This window comes from Lolium perenne, chromosome 7, assembly GCF_019359855.2.
Source record: "Lolium perenne isolate Kyuss_39 chromosome 7, Kyuss_2.0, whole genome shotgun sequence".
NCBI classification, from domain to species: Eukaryota; Viridiplantae; Streptophyta; class Magnoliopsida; order Poales; family Poaceae; genus Lolium; species Lolium perenne.
The window spans coordinates 277,327,632-277,333,507 of NC_067250.2; the positions used below are offsets into that span (position 1 = coordinate 277,327,632).

Below are 5,876 nucleotides of genomic sequence, written 5' to 3' on the forward strand. Positions count from 1 at the left end.
GGGGGGGGGGGGGGGGGGGCAAGGGCCCCCTCTGAACACACATATGGAATTTTCTCAAAAACTCCGGCCACACCTTTAAATATGAGTTAGGACACGGTCAGAACTGAGACACCCTTGGGAGTGGGGCCGTCATGCGTGTGGTGCGTCCTCATTTTTCTCCGTTGATTATAATAGTTCATGTTCTTCGCTTCACAAACGCATATAATGAAAAAACATTGATGCATATCAGATTAGTTTAATCACAGATCACCTCCCAAGGCAAGATTAGTTCATTGAGAACAAGCAAGTGCGTGAGTGTTTGCCCCATCTCAGAGCCCTCCACGATAGCCAACTATCCCGCGCGGCCTGGGCGAGCGCTCGCTGCGGTAGTAACCAGCGCACCTCGCGGACCGTCCGATGCGCTGTCGAACCTCGATCAATCCGACCCGTCCATTCTTTGCAGCAGGAGACAAAACCATCGCAGCGAACCCTAGCCGCCATCCTTGCACGGGCGCCCCATAGGTTTCGCTCCTCCATCGCTTCCCTCTCGCCGCCGGTAAGCTTCCTCGTTTTCCTCTGGTGGTCCTCCCCGTCACCATGCTCCCTTTGCTCAACCCTCGGCGGGAGAAGGAGTACAAGGGCGCCGGCCAGGTAGGGTGCCCTCGATGCAGGATGGTGCGGTCAGATGTACCACAGCCGAAGTAATAGGCAGAGGGAGAGAAGATACCAAGGTCATCACGACCGGTAAGATCAGTGGGGGGCGCTGCTTTGGGAGAGGTGCGGGCGTCGAGCAGCGACAACCGCGGCTGATGCAGATTACGCCAAGGTGAGGCTTCTTCCAATCCGTTCTCCCCCTCTGCTCCAGATCTATCTTCCTCTCATGTATGCACCGTGCCGATCAAGATCGTGGTGACAACCTTGCCCGCCCTCTTTACTTCCTCATCACAGGCCAGTGACGGCAAACCCTAGCTCATTGGATTTCGCAGGCTGGTGCAGCCCAACGCGACCGTAGCTCGTGGACAACGGGGACCTGCGCGACGGCTGCAATGAGTAGATCTTTTTCATTGGTCTTCCCAAGCTTGCTCCTTGTGATTTCCACCTCCCCAACTTTAATCTATTTTGTTTGCCTGTCCAGGAGATTCGCCAACAGCTAGCGACAATAACCACCATTGTGATTTCAAGTTGGGGAAAATTTTAATTTACATGATATGCTACAGAGGGAGGTAATTTTCTCAGTCTTCCTAAATCTGGTGGTGTTCTTTTGTAAAGTCTACAAATTATAGGTTGGAGTTTCAGTTAATTATGGCATGTCTGGTGGTAATGTACATAGACTGTACTTGGTTATGGATAATGCGATTTCTGTGTACTACTGTAGAAGATATGCATTTGTTGAGATGGATCTGATGCATATTCCGAACAGAGCATGTGTATATGCAAGTGAATTATTAGCCCACATCTCTCATGCAAGTGAATTCTTTCTCCTTGTTTTGGTCTCTTTTTTCTGTTGGTGTCATATGTAGCCTACCCCAACTTGCTTGGGAAAAAGGCTTAAGGAACTAATTTTGAGGATTATACATAGATATAGTTAATCCCCTATCAGTTTTTTGGATTAACAAAAACAAAAGGATTTTTACAGTTATTGATGCTTGTGCAGCTTGGGCTGATGTACCTTTTCTTCCCTGCTGCACCTTGGTATGTCCATTCAAGAAGTCAGGTATATTACTGATAAAACCTACATGATGGATGGATGATGTCCATGCCTTGTGCAGATTGGCATGACAACGGCGACCTCAACCGCAATATGGCGGTGGTGAGGATGCACCGGTTCTCAAGGGTGGAAGGGTGGTTGGAGGGAGCAGGATCAACACGCTGCAGGCTACAGCCATGGCGGAGATGGAGGCGGCTACCTTGGCAAGGCAGCAATAGTCACATGGTACGTCTTCTCATAAATTCCTCTGAACTGAATCGTCGCCGCTGCTCCCTCTGCACAAGCTAGGGCCACTTTCTCAACCGTACACATGATTCTAATCTTCCCACAACATGTATGCCAAATTTCTGGTCTATTCTTTTTCACCTTCTTGTCTATCAGGCACATCCAGATACAAATGTTATAAACACTGTCAGATCAATTTTTGTTTTTTTTTTTGGATCTGCCTGGATTTCCAATGTTTATGTTTTCCGTTAATCTCTTACATGTCATAATTTATATTAGCATATGTGTCTGCAAGAGAGGTAGCGAGCTTAACTAGCAGTCAGAGAACTTGTTTGATTGTTTATTATTTTGCTTTGTCGTAAATTAAGTTGTTAGTAATCATCGAATCATTTTATTGGAATCGGATTAGGATTCTGGAAAAATCATTATGTTTCATGCATGACTCCTGAATAGTGAGCATGTTTCTTTTTTTGGTATGTTTGGGTTGTGAGCATAAACTTCGCAAATCACTAGCCGATGAGAAGCAGCTGGGCATAGATGGGTGCTAGGATGGAGGTGAGAGAGAATTGTAAGCATTTCAATGAACCTTACCACAGAAGCAAGGCAGGCGCGCAAGCCACGTGAGCCTCTCAAGATTAACCTTTTTATAAGCACACTTGTTGTAAGCACTTCATCCCATATGCCAAAATGCACACTGATTGTTAGCCTGATTGTTAGCTTCTATAAATTAAATTTATATTAACTTCCAAACTTTTATTGTGATGATTTTATGTTCACAGAGAACCATCGACAAAATGGTTTACTGGTGGTGTTAGAAACTGTTTTGATTTCTTCAGAATATTGTCGTGCTTTAAATTCTCTTCTTTCCTGAATGATATTGTACTGAACCTAAAAATTTCTAAACTTTGTGACCTAGGTCTAACATGATTTGAAGTCCTCTATGTTGCAGATGAGCAATAGCATTATACATTTTATGTTTGAAGCAAGTAGGAAACAAGTTAACATTACTTCTGCTTAGGCGATGGCCAACGAAAATCATCAGTAAAATATAAAGTATTGTAGTGTTTGTTTCTGGTTTCTTCTTCTGATTCTTGTAGTTGTGATGCTCCGCTCCTAAAAGATAAAATTGCCAATATCTAGATCTATCAAAAGTTTTACTACAATTTGAGTTTTTTTTAATGTTTAATGGAACGTACAGGTAGTTCATTCCTGGTCAGAAGATCCTTTGCTTTTCCCTTACCAAATTAGCTTTCGGTGTTTTTTTATTTCTATTGGTATGCCCTAGACATGTGCAAGATGATTGCTATGATTTGATTCTTAGTCCCATGCTTATAGAAATGTACGTCGTTTAAACGTCACGTCTTGATGGTAATGCTATCTACCATATAATTTTTACCCTGGGTTAGCCGTGTTTTTACATTCAAATAAAGAACAGTGTTGAGTTGAAACCTAAAGAAACAAATAATCAGATTGAACCACACATTGTCCTGGTTAGCTGTATTTGTGGTTGGTGCCATGTTCTCCAAGAATTGTGTGTACTTATCTTCCTGTTAAAATTTGATCTCAATTGTGGATGTTATCTTCTCCATCTGTTACTTTGTTTGTTGATAGACGAAGTGTATATCGATGAAAGTATGTACCATCTGATATTTACTTGTGTGAAATCATGTAGGAGCTATTTGATTTAGTGGAATTTTGAATGAGTTCTTGCCGGTGTTCCTTGTAGTTTAGGCTACCGCTACCACCACCTAATAAAGTTTTGTTTTTCCCTTACGGAGTTGTTTAAGAATCACATAACAATATTTATAATTTGCTTGTTGGCTATACAGTTGTTGGGGGCACATATGTACTTTGTCCACTAGGGAAGTAGGGAATTGACAAGTTATTATCTGCTCCATGCTTTGTGTTCTTGCAATGAGTTGCAGGTTCATGATTGTTGCAGAGGCTGCACACACTTTCGATACATGCAGTTCATGAAAGGTATACTGTCGCTGCAAATATTTTGTACTTGTTTCTTTTTTATTTCCTTCTTGTACTTAACGTGTATGTACGTTCATGGATCAGCTCTTTCATCTGATTACAGACAAGGTTCAATTATCCGCCCATTCCAAATCTATGTAGAAACAACCAAGGAGTTGTTCTCTCTATGCCGTATTACATGAACCCCTTCTCCAGTGATGCAATACATCGAATCTGCTCTTCCACCTTCCATAATAATTCAAGTCTAGCTGCTGACCTCCGTTTGCTCTGTCATGTATGTGTGTTCCTTTTGTTAGTGTACACCACCAACTCGATGTGTGCTAATTTGTTCAGACATCGTTTCAACCTTGCGTTTAAATTAAACTCATGGAACCATTGTATTAGCCGCTTGTATTTCAATCAACCAAACTCAATTGTACGTGATGTTTTCTGGTATGCGTTGTTGTACATAAGTTTTGTCAAGTTATAGATTCTGGAAAATCAAGCAGAAACACGCGCAAGGACAGTTTTAGTTATTTTTGAGAGGAAATCATGTTGATATGAGAATGTGTGCCCAAGATCACATAAATTGACTGAATATGGACATCAGAATTGGCTTGTTGATTGAGCCGCACCTGACCTCCGAGGAGGCGCCCCATGGGGCGCCCCAACCACTAGTGTTTATACATGACATCCGGTCCGGCACCCTCAACTCCAACATGAAGGATCCCTCCATGCGCGGCACGGTGGAGCGGGTGCTCCGCACGAACTTGTCACTGGTTGATCCGCTCGATGCAGAGTTCTCCAAGCCATCGTAGGAGGGCATAGTCCGGAGGGTGTGGCCCAACATCATGGGAGGGAATATTCCGAGATCCACATGAGCACAACAATATCAGGGGGAACTGTTATTCAAACGGTGAATTATGTATGAAAAATCTGAATGAAACAAATACTAAAGTACACATGGAAATCAAGAGATATATTTGATCTATATTCCCACTTACTATTTCGGAGGGGCTAGACCCCCCCCAATGGTTCGCCCCCCTCAATGTTGCACATCAGGCGTTAGTGTAGCTATTCTAGTATACATACGTGCTAATTAGCCAGAGATAATTACTCGACTAATTAGACTATGCTTAATTGGACTTGCCTCGAAACAAGTAGCAGCCCAACAGCCCATCGGCTAAAGCCATAGTGGCCTGCATCTGAAGTTGTTTTGCCACACCAAACGTTTGTCCACGATTGGAAATCCTTCTCTGCGTCTAGCTGCTACCCGCTAGGGCATATGCCCGCCGCCGCCGCTTGCCGATCGCCATCCAGAGAGGCAACGAGACCAGACCGGGACATGGCCGCGGCGCTAGCAGTCCAGCGCTCCCTCCTGTCGAATTTTCTGCTGTGCCATCAGCCCATCACCACATCAAAACTGCCGTGCCTTCAGTTACTGTAAGTATTGTAAATGGTCAAACCTAGCATTCTTGTAGCTATTAGCTTCCAGTTTTCTTTGATGAATTAATGAATTACAAACTCCCAGTCTTGGTTTATTAGGGCACTTACATGATAATAGTTGAGATCATTAATTTGATGTGTTTTTCTTTATATATTGCGATGCTCAAATACGTAGAGGAAAACATCAACAATCATAAAGTCTTTTTACAAGCCAATTGCTTCAATCTCCAGCATTCCTACTGCCCAGATTATCAACTTATTAAACAGGTGGTGCATATCTAATGAATTTTTGGCTTTCTTTGTATGGCCAAACATGTTTTGATAAAATATTATTACTTTTATATGTGCCCGCAAACATTTTATTTCAATAATGGTAAGTAGAAAATCATCAGAAATGGGTTTGGGATGCACCATACAGTTTTCTCTGACGGCGAAACATATGTCCATATATAGCCTAGCCTTTTTTAGAAGACATGCCTAATAGGCTTTCCTATTGATTATGGCATTTAAAAATCGACATGAATTTATGTTATATTTTTTGTGTGAGCATTGACTTCTC

At 42.7% G+C, this 5,876-nt stretch overlaps 1 long non-coding RNA gene across 3 annotated transcripts; it reads left to right on the forward strand.

Annotated features, from left to right (window-relative positions):
• The first annotated feature begins 417 nt into the window (after window positions 1-417).
• On the forward strand, window positions 418-4,354 carry LOC127325866 (uncharacterized). Of its 3 annotated transcripts, XR_007867396.2 has the most exons (6): window positions 421-805; window positions 928-1,029; window positions 1,115-1,202; window positions 1,634-1,671; window positions 1,749-3,892; window positions 3,977-4,354. It is a non-coding gene; the product is annotated as an uncharacterized lncRNA (long non-coding RNA). The 3 variants fall into 3 exon arrangements; XR_011747978.1 differs by having other exon boundaries at window positions 418-805; window positions 1,115-1,671; XR_007867395.2 differs by lacking the exon at window positions 1,634-1,671 and having other exon boundaries at window positions 422-805.
• Window positions 4,355-5,876: the final 1,522 nt, after the last annotated feature.